The sequence below is a fragment of the Jaculus jaculus genome, chromosome 1 (genome assembly GCF_020740685.1).
Source record: "Jaculus jaculus isolate mJacJac1 chromosome 1, mJacJac1.mat.Y.cur, whole genome shotgun sequence".
NCBI lineage: Eukaryota > Metazoa > Chordata > Mammalia > Rodentia > Dipodidae > Jaculus > Jaculus jaculus.
The window spans coordinates 119,863,899-119,881,687 of record NC_059102.1 but is presented as its reverse complement, the minus strand read 5'-3'; positions in this window follow the sequence as shown (position 1 = coordinate 119,881,687).

Sequence of the window (17,789 nt, the reverse complement as noted above, 5' to 3'; positions counted from 1 at the left end):
CGCCACCACACCTGACTTTTGAGGAGGTCATTTTAATACAGTTTTTTTTTTGTATTTTTTAAAAAATTTTTATTAACATTTTTCCATGATTATAAAATATATCCCATGGTAATTCCCTCCCTCCCCACCCCCACACTTTCCCATTTGAAATTCCATTCTCCATCATATTACCTCCCCATTACAATCATTGTAATTACATATATACAATATCAACCTATTAAGTATCCTCCTCCCTTCCTTTCTCTACCCTTTATGTCTCCTTTTTACCTTACTGGCCTCTGCTACTAAGTATTTTCATTCTCACGCAGAAGCCCAATCATCTGTAGCTAGTATCCACATATGAGAGAGAACATGTGGCGCTTGGCTTTCTGGGCCTGGGTTACCTGACTTAGTATAATACTTTCCAGGTCCATCCATTTTTCTGCAAATTTCATAACTTCATTTTTCTTTACTGCTGAGTAGAACTCCATTGTATAAATGTGCCACATCTTCATTATCCACTCATCAGTTGAGGGACATCTAGGCTGGTTCCATTTCCCAGCTATTATAAATTGAGCAGCAATAAACATGGTTGAGCAGTACTTCTAAGGAAATGAGATGAGTCCTTTGGATATATGCCTGGGAGTGCTATAGCTGGGTCATATGGTAGATCAATCTCTAGCTGTTTTAGGAACCTCCACACTGTTTTCCACAATGGCTGGACCAGATTGCATTCCCACCAGCAGTGTAGAAGGGTTCCTTTTTTTCTACATCCTGGAGGGAGTAAGTTGAGAGAGAGAGAGAGAGAGAGAGAGAGAGAGAGACAGACAGACAGACAGACAGACAGAGAGAGGGAATTGGCACACCAGGACCTCAGCCAGTGCAACTGAACTTCAGACACTTGCACCACCTACTGTGCATGTGTAATCTTACCTCCTTTGTGCGCTTGGCTAACATGGGATCTGGAGAGTCATATATGGGTCCTTGGGTTTTGCAGGCAAGCACCTTAACCTCTAAGCCATCTTTCCAGCCCTATTTTTATTTGAGACAGAAAGAGGGGAAGAAAGAGAGAAATAGAAAAAGAGAGAAAGAGAGGGAGAGGGAGGAGAGAAAGAATGGGTATGACACGGTCTCTAGCCACTGCAAACAGACTCCAGATGCTTGTGCCACCTTCTGTATCTGGCTTATGTGGGAACTGGAGAATGGAGCCTGGGTCCTTAGGCTTTGCAGGCAAGTACCTTAACTGCTGAGCTCTCTCTCTCTTTTTTATTTTATATTTTATTTTATTTTTTTGAGGTAGGGTCTCACTCTAGTCCAGGCTGACCTGGAATTCATTATGTAGTCTCAGGGTGGCCTCAAACTCGTGGTGATCCTCCTACTTCTGTCTCCAAAGTGTTGGGATTAAAGGTGTGCGCCACCATACCTGGCATTTTATTTTGTTTCGGTGACACAGGATCTTGCTATGCCAATGCTGACATTGGACTTATGATTTTCTTGCCTCAGTTTCCTGAGTGTTGGGATGACAGGTGTACACAGTCATGATTGCCCCCCTGGAGCAGTTACCTTCTTTTTGCTGGGACAAAACACCCAACCAGAAGCAGAGTATGAAAGGAAGGGGTTTATTTTAGACTTTATAGTTTCCAAGGGAAGTTTTCATCATCGTGGGGATGCATAACAGGAACAGCCAGCCAACATCACGTCTCCACGTGGCAGAGAGGGACTAGAGTGACTGGACTAGCCGAGTGCAGCAAATGGGGAAGGACTGAATAGGCAGTGTCCATCCCCAGTGACATACCTCTTCCATCAAGGACCCACCTCTTAAAGACTCCACCTGCTGGAAGTTGCACTTGAAGCTTCATCGCAAGTGTGAGGCTCTAGGGGCATTTTACATTGAAAGCACCATACCCTCTCTTCCCCTTTTTCTTTTTAGACAGAGTCTTACTCTAGCTCATGCTGTCCTGGAACTCACTCTATAGTCCAGGCTAACCTTGAACTCACAGCAATCCTCCAACCTCAGCTTCCGGAATGCTGTGATTGCAATCATGAGCCACCATGCCCCACTCTCTTCCCCCTTTTTTTTATATGCAGTAAATTAATTCCAGAAAGAAAGGAACCTGATTTGCCTCAGTGAAGAATCAAGTGCAAGGCCAACATCACATCTCCTCAGCAGCAGGGAAGAAGTACAGCAAGTGAGCATTGATTTTGTTTTGTTTTTGCACGAGTCCCCCATAGGCTCATGCATTTTGAGTAGTTGACATCCAGATGGTAGAGGTTTGGGAAAGTTGCTGGGCTTTTTGGGAAGTGGAGCCTCGTTGGAGGAGGTGTTTTGCTGGGGGTGGGCTTTGAGGGGATATAGCTCTGCCCCAAGCTCATTGCTTAGACTCTTCCTTTCCTGCTACTGTGGAGATATGGTGCCCAGCTAGCTGGGTGCTCATGCCATGATTTACCCACCATCATGAGCCCTCCTTTCCGAACCGTAAGACAAAATAAGAACTTTCATAAGCATCTTCTGGTTGGGTGTTTTGTCCCAGCAACGTGAAGGTGACTGTTGCACTCCACTATGATGGACTGTGCTCCCTTGAACTGTGAGCCAGGATTCTGTTGGGTGTCTGTCACAGCGGTGAGAAAAGTGACCAACACACGAGGATGTCTCAAGTGGGTGCTGACTCCCCCCTCACCTCTCTACCATTTTTCTTCTCCTCTCTTGGTAGAGATGAAGGTGAGGAGGGGCAGGGAGGGAGTGTCCCAGGCATGCAGACTTGCAGGAAGCACTTTCCAGAGAAAATTAAAAGCATCTTTCTATTTTCATTGTATTTACTTTTATAGCTGCCTTCTGTTCTGGCCAGTGACAGTGGTTTCTGTTCATGCTAATTCCATCCAGCCCCTTTTAGATTCAATTTCAAGGCAAAAGTGAGGAAGTGAAGCAACGTTAGCTACATGTATTATGTAAACAGTGTGGATAGGCTGGCATGTGGCTATGATAAAAATCACAGTATGGTGTACGTGGATATGGAAAATAGTGAAGATAGGTCTGATGTGACTGAAGTTTGGGAAAAAGCAATTTAGTGTAAATGCTTTATTTTATGGCGATGAAACATGCTCAGAGAGGGCTAGTGACAGGATAAGGTCACAACAGCTTTGGTGTCAAAGCCAGGGTTAGGATAAAGCTGATTTTCAGCTAACTTTCTTTCTGCTTGCACAATAGGACTTTGCATTCATTTTGGCATTCCTGCCCCTGTGCAAACAAACACTTGGGACTGTGGGGTTGTGATCTAGGAAGAAGTGATTTTCTTGGAAGGACCGTGCACCAAGCTAGCCACCTTGCCGCTCCGAGGCAGTTTGCTGGAGTGATGGCCAGTGGATCATTGATCAGCCTCTCGCCCTGTATGGTCTTAATTTCCTTCCTAACTTTTCTCACATGGTTTTGAGGAGGCCATAAAACCTCGACTCTGAGGAGAAAAAGATTCTTCCTGGGAAAGGGTGTCGGTCTCTTTCTTCGTAGCCCCAGAGAGGAAGTCACCGCTCTGTAGTGTGGGCTGATCTATCACACGGTGCGTGCAACCCCGAGAGTCACACTAGATGCTTTGGAAGTATTCGACTATAACCCCCAGTTCTGGAGACACAGCAGCTTTGGGTAGGCCAAAGACTTGAAGATCACCCCACGGGTGCCGCTCCTTCCCTGTCTCCTGAAGCGGTGGGACTAGGCAGACGACGGGGCGCCACCCCAAGTCTGTCCTGGATGGTTAATCTTGTCAATGCAAACGTGACCTTGGGCATGTCTGTGAGGGAGCATCCAGATTGGGTCAGGCGACAGGGGAAGACCCACCCAAAGTGGCCACAGTAGCGTCCCGCGGCTGGGAGTCCTGGACTGTACAAGAAGGAGAAAACGAATCGACGCAGATATTCTTAGCTCCGTTTCCTGTCGGTTTGCAATGTGAGCAGCTTTCCTTCATGCTCCTGCCATCTTGTCTCCTCCACTGTGAGGGGCCCTATCCCCTTGTCACCAGAATAAACATTTCCTCCCTAAGTGGATCTTCTCAGGTATTTGTTCAGAAGGAAGAGAAGTAACTAATACATGTACACCCTTCCTTCCTTCCTTTCTCCCTCCTTTCCACCTTCCTTCATTCCCTCCTCTCCCTCCCCTCCTTCCCTCCCTCTTTCCTTCCTTCCTCCATTCCCTGTCTCCCTCCTCTCTCCTTCCTTCATTTCCTACCCTTCCTCCCTTCCTTCCTCCTTCCTTCTCTCCATCACCCTTCATTCTCTCTTCTCTCCTCCCTCCCTCCCTCCCTATTCCATTCATTGGCTTTTGCCTTCCCTATATTCCTTCCTTCTTCCCTCTCTCCCTTCCTCCCCTTTTCCTTCCTTGCTTCCTCCCTTCCTTTTCTCCCTGACTTCCTTCCTTCACTCTTACTCTGACCCTTCTTCCTTCCTTCTTCCCTCCTTTTCTCTCCTTCTCTTCCTTCTTCCTCTCTCTCTTTGTCTTTCTTGTAGTATGAAGGATATATTCTGGACTTTGCATATGCCAGTTAAGTGATTTACCACTAAACTATATCCCTAGCCATTATTTTTTTGAACCAGGGTCTCCAAAAACTGTCCAGGCTGGCCTTGAACTTGCTATTACAACACAGGCAGGGACTGGCAGTACTCTAGGGTTATAGGAGTGTACCATTGCACGTGGCCTCCTCTTGTGTCTTAAGCATGTTGTTTCCTCAGCATAGCAAGACAGCCTCCTTCCGCTGAGCTGAGAGAGGCTAGACTGCAGTCAGTTCTCAGGGCTTAGTGTAGACTCTATCGCCTTACTTTTCCATCTTGTTTCCAAAACTTTAATCACCAGGTTGTGAATGCAGTTCCTGTGACACTCCCTAGAGGCCTCTTTTCTCCAAGCCACTCCAAGTAACTCACTCTGCCCTAAACTGCCAAGTGCAAGGAAATACGGTTATTCTTCCTCGTTTTTATGTAACTTTGGCTTTCCTGTAAGATTTTTTCAAGGCACACTTACAAAGCTTCAACTGGTATTCGAATATTTATTTATTTATTTGTAAGTAGAGGGAGCTAGTGGAGGGTGGGGAGAATGGGAGAGGCAGGGCCTCCAGCCACTGCAAATGAACTCCAGGTGCATCTGCCACTTGGTGCACCTGGCTTTCATGGTACTGGGGAATTGAACCTGGGTCTTTAGGCTTTGCAGGCAAGTACCTTAACCATTTAACCATCTCTCCAACCCTCAAAAGCTTTTTTTCCCTCCGCACAGAGGAATAACATATTTATGGAGTCATGTGTGAGTGGAACCAACCTTCATTGCATAGCTCCATGCGTTTTGACTTATGCTGTTCTCTGTTACCTTTATCACCCACATCAGCATCTCAGGAGCCTCTGTTTAATCACACTTTTAAATTTATTTTAAAAAATATTTATTTGAGAGAGAGAGACAGAGAGAGAGAGAGAGAGAGACAGAGAGAGAGAGAGAGAATGGGCACACCAGGGCCTCTAGCTGCTGCAAATGAACTCCAGATGCATGTGCCACCATGTGCATCTGGCTTACATGGGTTATGGAAATTCAAACTTTGGTCCTTAGGCTTCTCAGGCAAGTGCCTTAACTGCTAAGCCATCTCTCCAACCCTCATCACTTTTTGTTGTGACAGATGCCTGTGAGAAATGTTTTAAAAGCAGGAAAGGTTCATTTTGAGCTTTCACTGGAGGTTTCAGTCCAAAGTCAGCTGGAACCACTGCCTTAGTTCTGAGGTAAGGCAGATCTATAGTCATCCCACGCTAAACACCCTGATCTCATCTGGGGTGAGGCAGAGGATCATAGGGGAGGGTGTGTGGCAGAGGTGGCTTACCTTGTGGTTACAGAGGGGCAGGAGGGAGCTGCGAAGGGGTGTAATCCGCAGGGGCATACCTTCTCCAGCCAGGCCCCGCCTCCTAAAATCCCCACCATCTCCCAGAATTGGGCTAGGGCTGGAAACCAAGCCTTCAACACATGAGTCGTTGGAGGACATTTCAGAGTCTAACAATAATGGGCTCTGTAGATGAGGTAGGAAGGGATTTGCAGGGTTACCCCCTTAGTCTTGGGGAGACCTCAGAAGGCTGCTGAGGCAGTTCAGATAAGATCCAAGGAAGTGTGCCTCCTCCAACTTTTTTTTTTTTTTTGATTCATGTTGAGGCCAGAGAAGAATGTTGGGTGTCATTTTTCAGGAACACCATATAAATCTTTTCTTAAAAAAAATTTATTTATTTGCACGTGTGTGTGTGTGAGTGTGTGTGTGTGTGTGTGTGTGTGTATGGGTGCATCAGGGTCTCTTGATGCTGTAATCAAATGTCTGTTGGGCTTCATGTGGGTGCCTGAGGAATTGAAACTGGGCCAACAGGCTTTGCAAGCAAGCAGGTACCTTGAAGTGCTAAGCCATCTCCCTCAGGTCCCATCCAACTCTTTCTTTTTTGTTTTGTTTTGTTTTGTTTTGTTTTTGTTTTTTTGAGGTAGGTAGGGTTTCACTCTAGCTCAGGTTGACCTGGAATTCACTATGTAGTCTCAGGGTGGCCTTGAACTCATGGCAATTCTCCTACCTCTGCCTCACAAGTGCTTGGATTAATGGCATGTGCCACCACGCCCGGCTCCATCCAACTCTTTTTGAGTCGGAATTTCTCATTGTCCCAGAGTTCACTAGTTAGACTAGACTGGCTTGCCAGCAGGCCCCAGGGGTCCTTCTGTCTCTGTCTCCCCAGAACTGGGAGGGCGAGTGTACGCTGCTATGCCAGGCTTTTAAAATGTGTATTCTGGAGGTTGAATTCAGGTCTTCATGTTTGGGAGGCCAGCACATTACCCACTGAGCTATTTCTTCAGCCTGGAAGTGTTTTCTGATGTATGCAAAGGCTCATAGGCAGGGCTTTATGAGGAGGGCCAATGAGCTGAGATTTCAGATGGCAGCTCATGCAGAGCTCCAGTAGCAATGTGGGGGCTACAGATGTTGGAATCCTGAAGAAAGTAGGTAGCTGGGTTACAGACATACCTTTTGGCTTCTGTCTCCTTGAAGCAAAGTCTTCAGGGGACCACAGAGTCATTGTGCAGTGACTACCCCTCCCCCCAACTTCCTGGCCTCTGAGCACGCAGGAGACTCTGAGCACTTCCAGCCTGGGGCTCTGCTTGTTGGCACATCTTTGTGGCATGCTGGGCATGTGGAATGTGGACAGCTGTCAACTCCTTGCTTTGAACATCAAGTAGTGGAGGGAACTCAAGGTCTCATCTTAGAAGATCATGCCAGGATGCATATTTCCTATGCATTTCCCAGATGCCAGCCAGCCCCACCCGAGCCTGTAGTTGTCCCCAAAACACATGCCAACCCCGCCTCCTGAACATGGTGATATCTGTTTTCAACAGTTGTCCTTCAGATGACACAAATGACTGGCAGACCAGGAGACAAAAAGCCCAAGGAGGAAGCCAGCCAGAGCTCAGGATCTCCCCAGACCCTGTACAGAGATCACCTCAGTGCACTGGAGACAAGGTTCAGAGGCTCCAAGTGATCTGCCATGAGAATTTGATCCTCTGACACCTGGGATAAACACTGGAGAAAGACAAAGTCACTAGGAACAGATTACGTTACAGTTTAAAAATATTACTAGCAAATGCCTCACTTTCAGTTTTTTGAGGCAAGGTCTCACTCTGTAGCCGAGGCTGACCCAGAGCTCATGGCACTATTCCTGCCTCTGCCTCTCACGTGCTGGGGATGCAGGTATGAGGCAGCATACTTCACGTTACGTTTTCAGGCTCTTATTATTTTCTCGACGCTTATGCCATTTCCCTTCCTGTGTGCTTCCTAACGCAAACTGAATGGTCTGGACCATCTTGTACTCAGATCTATGGCCTCCAGTGTTTCTTTTCCAGTCCAATTAATCTTCCGTGGTCATATCAGGACAAGGATATCTTTCTCAAGTGCAAGGCTGGTCACGTCTCCGCTCATTCTCATGCCACTCTGGTCTTATAGAACCAAGTCTCTCTTCTCCATGAAGCTGGAGGCGTGTGTGTCCACCACAAAGCAAGGCCTGTGTGTGTGTGTGTGTGTGTGTGTGTGTGTGTGTGTGTGTGTGTAGCACAAGTGTTCTGGTCACTGTGGAATGGCATAAGTGTGTACAGGTGCCTCCACTGCTTATCTGCATGTTTCCTGGAGTCCCTCACGGATTCCAGAGCTTGCCACTTTTACAAGCCTCAGAGGGTCTCAGGTGTCTGCTGCTCACAGGATTGGGGTTATAGGTGTGCATTGCCATGCCCAACTATTTATGTGGGTGCTGGGGGTTGAACTCAGCATTTCTCAGGCTCTCATACTTGTGCAGAAAGTGCCCTTGCCCATTGAGTCATCGTTTCAGACCCCAAGGCTTATTAGTTTTTATTGATGCTATCACTTCTTAGTGAAAGGCCCCTCCAACACCTGATTGAAGAGCATTCAGATTGTCTTGGGTCAGATTCCCAGGAGCCCAGGAGCAGAGTCTGAGCTAGGGAGAGCTAGGTATGTGCTAACTGAGGTGCTTGCAGAAGAAATGCTTGCAAGGAGGCCATGGAAATGGGTATGACAGGGGCTGCGGCCAGACCCAGAGCTGGTTTCGGCTGAGCTGCAGCCTCAGCCGGATGTTCTTGGAACTCTGCAGGATGATGGATGCTCTTGGAGTAGGCATATATGCATTTTCTCTCTACTCCTAATTGGGCAGGCGTTGACTGAGGGTTTTCCTTGGCTCTGGGGGAGGGGCAGGGATTTTTGTCTGCTGCAGGAAATTCTTTGGAAAAGGATGTGCTGTGAGCCCTCAGCTGTGAGGACAGCAGGCCAATGGCTGCAGGTTTGCTGGACTGTGGCACCATCAGCATTTCCTTACCAAGACCAGGTTCAAGTACCAGGGTTTCTGCAGCTACCATGCCCAATGCCAGGGCTTAAAAGTGCACTGTTTTTCATTTAGATCCAGAATTTTCCTTATTCACACAGGAGTTAACTTGCTAGGAGTGGAATCAACTGAGGCCTTAGACTCAGGCCCCTGAGGTTCAACTCTACATTGCACTTTGTGATCACATTTGGCATGGGATAATCATTTCCCCTTCTGATCTTGGTGTCTGCCCCACAGAACTGTTGAGCTGTTGGAGCACCATGTGAGCTCTTAGCTTGTAGGACTCTCAAAGCTGGTGATGCGTCTCATGCCTTTCAGTTTTCAAAAATTTTTATTTATTTGCAAGGAGAGGAAGACAGAGAGAGCGGGGGGTGGGGGATAGGCATGCAAGAGCTTATTGTCATCACAAACTCCACATGCATGTGCCACTTTGTGCATCTGGATTTATGTGGGTAATGGAGAATTGAACCTGGGCCACCAGGTTTTGCAATTAAGTGCCTTTAATCTCTGAGCCATCTCTTCAGTCTAGTCTCATGCCTTTCAAAGCTGCCACTGTCTCCCAACTATTGGATGAAGCAGCAGCCAGAGGTCTTCTATTTCGGAAAGAAGTGGTAAAAAGCAGCAGAGCAGAACCTGGGCTGTGTTCAGGAGAATCACACATGGATTCTGCTGCATTTTCTCTCATACTCATCAGTTACAGACTCTGAGAAACCCCTGACATTCGCTGGACTGGAGCAGTATTTTAATCTTCTGGTTGAGAAGGCAGCTCAAAAATATAGTGAGTCAAATGACAAAACTATAGACATGGCAAGAAGATCAGTGGTGGCAGAGGTCGAGGAGAGGAATTTAGGAATATGAACATAGAGGCCTTTCAGGGCAGTGAAACTCCTCTGCATGACCCCATAATGGTAAATTCATGTCATCACATGTGTGTCTGAAGCCAAGGAAAGTATGACATTAAGATTGAACCCCACTATAAACTGTGGATCTGGGGTGATGATGGCTTGTCTAGGTGACCTCATTGGTTGTAACAAATGTGCCATCGTGGGAGGTCATGGGGGGGTACTGATCATATGTGGGGACAGAAAGATGATGGGAAATCTTTGTGCCTTCTGCTCAGTATTGCTATGAACTGAAAACTGCTGGAAATAAAGCCCATTATTATAAATATTTGTTGGGGACCCAGGGAGAAGTATTATTATTAGCTTTTGTTCATGACTTTTCTTAGAGCCCATACTCAGGCTGGAAATTTCAACCTTATGCAATCATTGAGGAAGAACTCACTGCTTAAGTGGCTCATTGCCTCCACCGCCAGGGTGGGCTGCCTCCTTCTAGGATGCAGTTGTCCCTTGCTGTGGTCTGAAGTAACAGTGGCCTCTTGTTTTACCCTCACCATGGGCTTTCTCCTCCTTGGGGTGTCCTGCCCAGTGTGGCTGCAGATGGTATTTTTATTGTCTGGATGCAAAGGGAGACTTTTCCCAGGCCACTGCCACCTGTCTTCCCAGTTGACCCTGGAGGATCTTTAAGGCACATGCCGTCTCTAAGTCACATTCCATGCACTGCTCAAAGGCACTCTGCTGTGTGGACCCATGGGTGTGTACTTCACAGGCCGAAAGACTTTTAGGAAAGAGGTGACCATGGTGGTCACATTTAAAAAAAAAATATGTATATACACACACATATATATGTATATTTATTTATTTATTTGCAAGAAGAGAGAGAGAGAGAGAGAGAGAGAGAGAGAGAGAGAGAGAGGGAGAGAGGGAGGGAGAAAAAGAAAGAAGAGAGACAGATAGAGAGAATGGGCACACCAGGGCCTCCAGCCACTGCCAATGGACTCCAGATGCATGGGCCACTTTGTGTATCTGGCTTCATGTGGGTATTGGTGAATTGAACCTAGGTTGTTAAGCTCTTCAGGCAAGTACCTTAACTGCTGAGCCATCTCTCCAGCCTGACCCCATCTTTTTTATCCTCAGTTGTCCCTGTGTAGTGCTCTAGTACTTGGAGCCTTGCTGGTCCCTCGGTGTGTAAGGCAACAGAGGCCAGGCCCACTTAGTCATCTACCCTTTCTTGCACCACAACAGATCTGCTGTGAGGGGCTCAGCCTTGTCCAGGGAGCTCAGAGTCCAGCGGAGGCACACACGATGGACCGTGAAGGGAGCGGCACGGTTCTCCCAGACCTACTGGAGTTGCTACCACCTTCCAAGGCCAATGGGCTAATCCACATTAGGGAAAGCCTTTAAGCTCAGACCATTCCTCTTTTGTGGACTCTGTTACTTTTTTTTTTTTTTTTTAATCACTGTGGCAAAATACCTGAAGAACAGCAAGTTAATGGAGGGTTTATTTTGGTTCACAGATCAGAGGGACGCAGTCCATCATGGTGAGGTCAGATGGCAGCCTCATCCATGGCACTGACCAGGAAGCAGAAAGGGGGGAATTCAGAAGCTCAGCTGCTTTTCTCTGTTTTCCTTTTTATTCAGCACAGGACCCTAGACCAGGGGATGCTCTCATTGATTTTGGTTATATATTTGGGAGTGATGTTACTTACTAGTTACATGGGTAGAAATGTATTTACTTTTTGTTTTTGTTTTATATGAGAGAGAGAATGGGTGTGCAAGGGCCTTCAGCCACTGCCAGAAAACTTCAGATGCATGCACCACTTTGTGCAACTGGCTTATGTGGATCCAGGGGAATCGAACCTGGGTCCTTTGGCTTCGCAGGCAAGTGCCTTAACTGCCAAGCCATCTCTCCAGCCCTTTTGATTATTTTGAGATAGGGCTTCTAGCTCAGGTTGGCCTACAACTCCCTACGTAGCTAAAGGTAACTTTGAACTTCTGATTCCCCTCCTTCCACCTCCTAAGTGCTGGTCTTATAGACATGAGCCACCGCGCCTGGCTTATGCAGTGCTAGGGGGCAAACCCAGGGCCTGTGCATGCCAGGCCAGCACTCCAACAATTAAGTTATGGCTCCAGTGCCTGAGTCTTGCCTTTTTATTTTTTTAACTTTAAAGTTCTTAGGTAGGTTGGAAGATTTATTAGAAATGCCTCCAAGGAATTTGAACACATTTAAGAAGTGTTGCTTCTTGGTGACACAGATGTGGAAGACATGGCTTTTCTTTAATAATAGCAGTTCAAACTTTTTATTCTTTTTTTTTTTTTGCAAAACAAGATCCTTCATAAAAACTTTATAGCTGTTGGAATGATTCCGCTAGCTGTGACTCTCACTGATGTACTTAACTGGCTGAAGAGTTTTTAATAAGGTAGAATGACAAAGCACACACCTGCACCAAGAGGTGCAGTTAATGCTTAGAGGTCTGGAAAGTGTTGCCTCAAGTCAGTACCCAGAGTACTTTTCATTGCAAAGCATGCTTCGTTATGTACGCCTTCATGTTCTGTTGATGGGCGATGGAAATCAAGAACATTTTAGGATCCTGGGGTTCAACCTTCCCATTTCATTCCTGTGACATAAATGCAGTAGTATATGGCGCTGCCCTGAAGGTGAATAATGAAGGTGTTGGAACCTGGATCTCAAGACCCAAGAATCAAGTCCAGGCTACATTTCAGAAGTCATACTGAAGGATGTGAGTGAAACACTAGAGAGCTCTCTGTGCTGTAACGGTTCCTCTGCACAACGGAGCTGCATGAGGTGAGTGGGTATTGAACAACCAGGTTGAAAACAAGTTCCAGCTGTCAGCTGGGTCATCCCTGAGTATGCTCAGGAAACTGCTCAGTCAATCTGGGCTGACAGTACCATGAACGATCCCTCATCCACACAACTCCTGCATACTACAGTAAGAACAGACTGATAATAAAATACCTTTCATCATGAGGAAGGCCTAAAGCAAAACTTGTGTCTAAAAGAACTGAATTGGGATTCTATATTACCACAGGTGGATTTAAGAAGCAGAGGAAAATCCCAGAATAAATCATATAATTATATAACCATCTCCTTATACCAAATCTCAATTCATGAAAACATGTATTTCTTTTTTCTTTTTCTTTGCCTTTTTGTTTTTCAAGGTCTGGTCTAGCCTAGGCTGACCTGGAAATCACTATGTAGTCTCAGGGTGGCCTTGAACTCACAGTGGTCCTCGTATATCTGCCTGCCGAGTGCTGGGATTAAAGGTGTGCACTACCATACCCGGCAACCAGTATTTCTTATCATCCAAATACACACTTATATTGTAGGGCAATGCTCAGGTTTCTGATGATAAGCTCTGGGCAGCTGAGCACAGCCACACACAGTGAGGCTCCCTTGGAGAGGCGCATGGTCCAGAAGACTGCATGGCTTACATGATAAGAAAGTAGAGTTGCCTCTTACGTAATAAATATGTGATTTGAGCTAATATGAAATAGGTGTTTAAAACTCACAGACTAGTAACATTTTATGTACTTTAAAACTCCAATTTGTACAGGTGGGTACAGCTAACAATGTAAGCAATATAAGGAGACATATGATAGAATGAGTCAAGTGTGAGACTGGTAACATAAGTGCTGAGAAATGCCCATAACATACTTAATCTTCACCCAGCCCCTGTGTACCAAGGTGGAGACTATGGCACGAGAATGTAGTTTTCTATGCAAAAATGAGTCTTCATAATTGTAATTTAAAAATTCAGGAATGTTGTGCCCAAGCAGAAACTGTAGATTCTGCATGACATAGGCCCAAGATGTCTCACTACCGCTCCCAAAGGGTTCACACTTGTCTCTGGTCAGCCAGGCGTATGGAAAAACTGAGAATTCAAGCAGATCTAGTTGGTGGCAGATGTTATGCCCAGTTCTCGGTGCCCCCAGTGACCACCAAGGAGAAATAAACACGCATGCAAAGGCAAGAAGCTTTATTTTGGGCTTAAGCTCGGACTCTTGACTTCACCAATGCAGGGGATCCATACAAGAGCCCTGAGAAGCCGGAAGGCAGGGTTTTTATAGGGATTTGAGGTAGGAATGGAAAAAGGCTTCCTGAATAGTAGCTCACGATCTTAAACAGTCAGTCAACCAATGGGATCACATGAAGCTGAAGAGTTTCTTTACAGACAAGCAAAGCCAATAGGTTACCCACAGAATGGGAGAAAATATTTGCTGGATATCCAACTGATAGAGGCCTAATCTCTAGAATCTACAAAGAACTCAAAAATCTAAACAGTAAAAAGTCAAACATTCCATTCACAAAATGGGGCAAAGAGCTGGACAGGCAGTTCACAGAGGAAGAAATACAAATGGTAAACACACACTTAAAATGTTCATTGTCCCTAATCATCAAGGAAATGCAAATTAAAACAACTATGAGATTCCACCTTACCCCAATAAGGATAGCAAACATCAAAAAATCAAATGAAAATAAATGCTGGGGAGGATTTGGAGAACTAGGAACACTCATCCACTGTTGATGGGAATGTAAGATGGTACAACCACTTTGGAAAGCAATATGGAGACTCCTGAAAAAGCTGACTATAGAGATACCGACAGACCCAATTATTCTCTTACTGGGCATCTATCCTAAAACCTTCAAACCACAGGCCAGAGAGATTTGCTCAACCATGTTTGTAGTGGCTCAATTCATAATAGCTAAGAGCTGGAATCAATCCAGATGTCCATCACCAGAAGAATGGATAACTAAGATGTGGTATTTCTACACAATGGAATTCTATACAGCAGTATGAAAAAAATGACACAATGAAATTTGAGGAAAAATGGTTGAACCTGGAACAGATCATTCTCAGTGAACTTACCCAATCACAGAAAAAAAAATCTCCACATAGTCTCACCCATCTACAGCACCTAACCTGAATCTACTCAAGATACCTTACATACCCAGCAAGCATCTTGTGGACTAGACAATAGAATGGGAGGGGAGGGAGGGGAGAGCAAGGGAGGTTGTGGGAAACACAAATGTAGACCCAAACGGCAATGGTACCATAAAATTCTACATCCTAAAAGGCAGACCAAATGGCTGAACCTTCACCAGGTCCTTAGAAGGAACAACTGAGCCACAAAACACTGGAGAGGGTATGATGAAGACAGACCTCAATCTTCTATAGCTTCTCCCCCTCCCTCCCTCCCTCTCCCTCTCTTTCTCTCTCTTCTCTCTAACTCTTATATATTAGTTATCATTTTCTTCCTTTTCTTAGTGGGCACTGACCTGTAACTCCCAGTACCAGCATGTGGCTATCATCCACAATGAGCTTTAGATCAGAGAGACCTTCAAGGTTTCCTAGAAGAAAGACAGATTTCTGTCAGAGTACCTGCTGACCCACCAAAGGTTAGTGATAAGACCCTACTGTTGAAGACACCCTATGTGGTTGACACGTAAAATGGAATGGCATGGCTGGAAGCTGGAAGAGAATCAGTCCCCAGACAGTCAGCGCGTCTAGTGCCAGAAGGTGCTACATGGGCAACTGGGGAAAATGACCAATATCTGTGCAAGCAACTCATGGTCTAACCTACTTAGGGATTTGAATAAAGAAGTAAGAGGCGGTTACATGATTGGTTGGTTTAAGCAGTAACTGTACTTGTATTCTTTTTGATTGGCTGGGGCAGAGAAGCAGAAGGGACAAGTCTTGGGCATGCCTAGATATTTCTAGGTGCTGACTCAGGTCCTCTGCCTAAGTGGGAATTTGAAACTTAGCCCTAGAGGGGGCAGCGCCTTGCTGAAGCCTGTCATGGCGCCAGTCTGGTTTCAGGGTCTTTCAGCAAATGTGGGCTATAAACAAAGGTGGGACAAAGAGGAGAAAGAGTGATACAGATGAGGAAATAAGAGGCTGCCTTGTTGAAGACTACTTTCCTCTCCCACCTGCCTGAGGGAATGGCCCAGGAAAAGGTCAAAGGTCTCTCTCTCTCTCTCTCTCTACTTTTTTTTCAAGGTAGGGTCTCACTCTAGCCCAGACTGACCTGGAATTCACTATATGGTCTCAGGGTGGCCTTGAACTCAAGGTGATCCTCCTACCTCTGCCTCCTGAGTGCTAGGATTGGGGCACAGCATATTTCTAAGGCAAGGCAAAAGCTTGGGATGCAGGAGGGGCTAGGAACCTGTACCCAGCATCTGCAATTACCACCCCTTTTCTCTGAATCAGCTTGTTTCTGCCCCTGGTGGGTAAAGAGAGAACAGAGTGAATGTCCTAAAAGGGTAGGTCAACTCAGAACTGGGGCACCTCATTCTTCTTCTGGGCTGTCTAGAGTTTACTAATTTAAATTTGAAGTTTTGTTTGCTTTTATTATTATTATTTTTGTTTTTGAGAGTGTCTTGCATATAACCTAGGCTGGTCTCAAACTCTTGGTTCTCCTGCCCCAGCCTCCTGCTGAGATTAAAGGCACATACCACTGCATCCAATTACCAACTGTCGATTTATAATTGAAATACCAGCAAAGGAACACGGTTTAAGGTGACATTAGCCTCCAGGGGCTTGGATGTTATCTATTTTTGTTTTCTTTTCTGGTTTTGTTTTCTTTCTTACTTACTTTATTTTTTTTTTAATTTTTGAGGGACGTTCTCACTCTAGCCCAGGCTGGCCTCAACCTCACAGCCTCTCTCCTACCTCTGCCTCCGGAGTGGGATGAAAGGGGTTAAAGGCGTAGGCCACCACAGCCAGCTTTTGTCTCCTTCGTTGGTGAAGTAGTAAAGAAGGGTGGGAAGGAAGGAGGGAGGAAGGAGGGATCCTGCTGTCTTGCCTATCCTCTCTAGAAACGTCATCGACTTTCCCAAGCGAAGTGCCTAAGGGACGCTAGACTTCGAGAGTTTACCAATGAGAAGTAAGAACAAAACTCAAGTTATCTGGCACTAAGAAACGAGCTCTGATGCATAAGAGATGTGTGATTCTCCTCGCTGCCTACCCATGCAGGCCATCTCACTCTAAAATGCCTACAAGGGCTGGAGAGATGGCTTAGCGGTTAAGCGCTTGCCTGTGAAGCCTAAGGATCCCGGTTCGAGGCTCGGTTCCCTAGGTCCCACGTTAGCCAGATGCACAAGGGGGCGCACGCGTCTGGAGTTCCTTTGCAGAGGCTGGAAGCCCTGGCGCGCCCATTCTCTCTCTCTCCCTCTATCTGTCTTTCTCTCTGTGTCTGTCGCTCTCAAATAAATAAATAAATAAATAAAATACTTAAAAAAATATTTTAAAATGCCTACAAAATGGTAAACAGGCACCCAAATTGTTAATTCTTAAACGAAAGCACGTGCGTGAACAGAGCAGTGAGCACGCGTGAAGAACCCACGCTGGGTACCTCACCTCAAGGGGACTCGGTGTGCCCTCCGATGCGCCCTCGTCCTTCTACTTGATGCTTGGCAGGAGGGCTGTGGGGCCATCACAACTGCTCGGAAGGCTTCCCCGGGGCGCACGCTTGTCAGGGTCTTGAAGCAGCACGATGAGCTTCAGGAGGCTTTACTGACCTCCTCCCTGAGGTCGCAGGTTCGACTCCCCCGCACGTCCCCGCTGTCTTCACTGGTCTGAAGTCTGCCATGGTGTCTGCTTGTTCGTCGGTGACACTAGCTCTGCTTCTGGTGGTAGCGCGCTCGCCACCGCCGTCACACACGTCCACAGAAAAGCTCTGCAGCATCGCCCTGATTCCTTCTGCAGACGCCTCGTTCTCGGCCCGGGGGCGCCCTCGCTTCCACCGGCGCGGCGGGGTGCGCGGCGCCGTCCCTCGCGCCCTGCAAAGGTCCCCACGCTTCCACCCGCCCAAGCTCGGCCCGCCACGCATAGACAGCATCAGAGGAACCTTTCTGCCCCGCATCACAGACCAGTGCCACACCCCGAGGGTCCCTGTTGCATTCATTGCGGACCTCACAGAAGAAGGGGTGTCCAGCCGTATCAAAGATGTTCACTTTGATTTTTTCTGTCTCTGACTTTGCCCTTTGTGACTCCATAGTCAATTCCAGTTGTTGCCAGATCTTTTCTCACAGTATCTCTTTATAGTACAGCTTTCCCCCATGGAGACTTGTGCCTCTCCTTGGCTTCG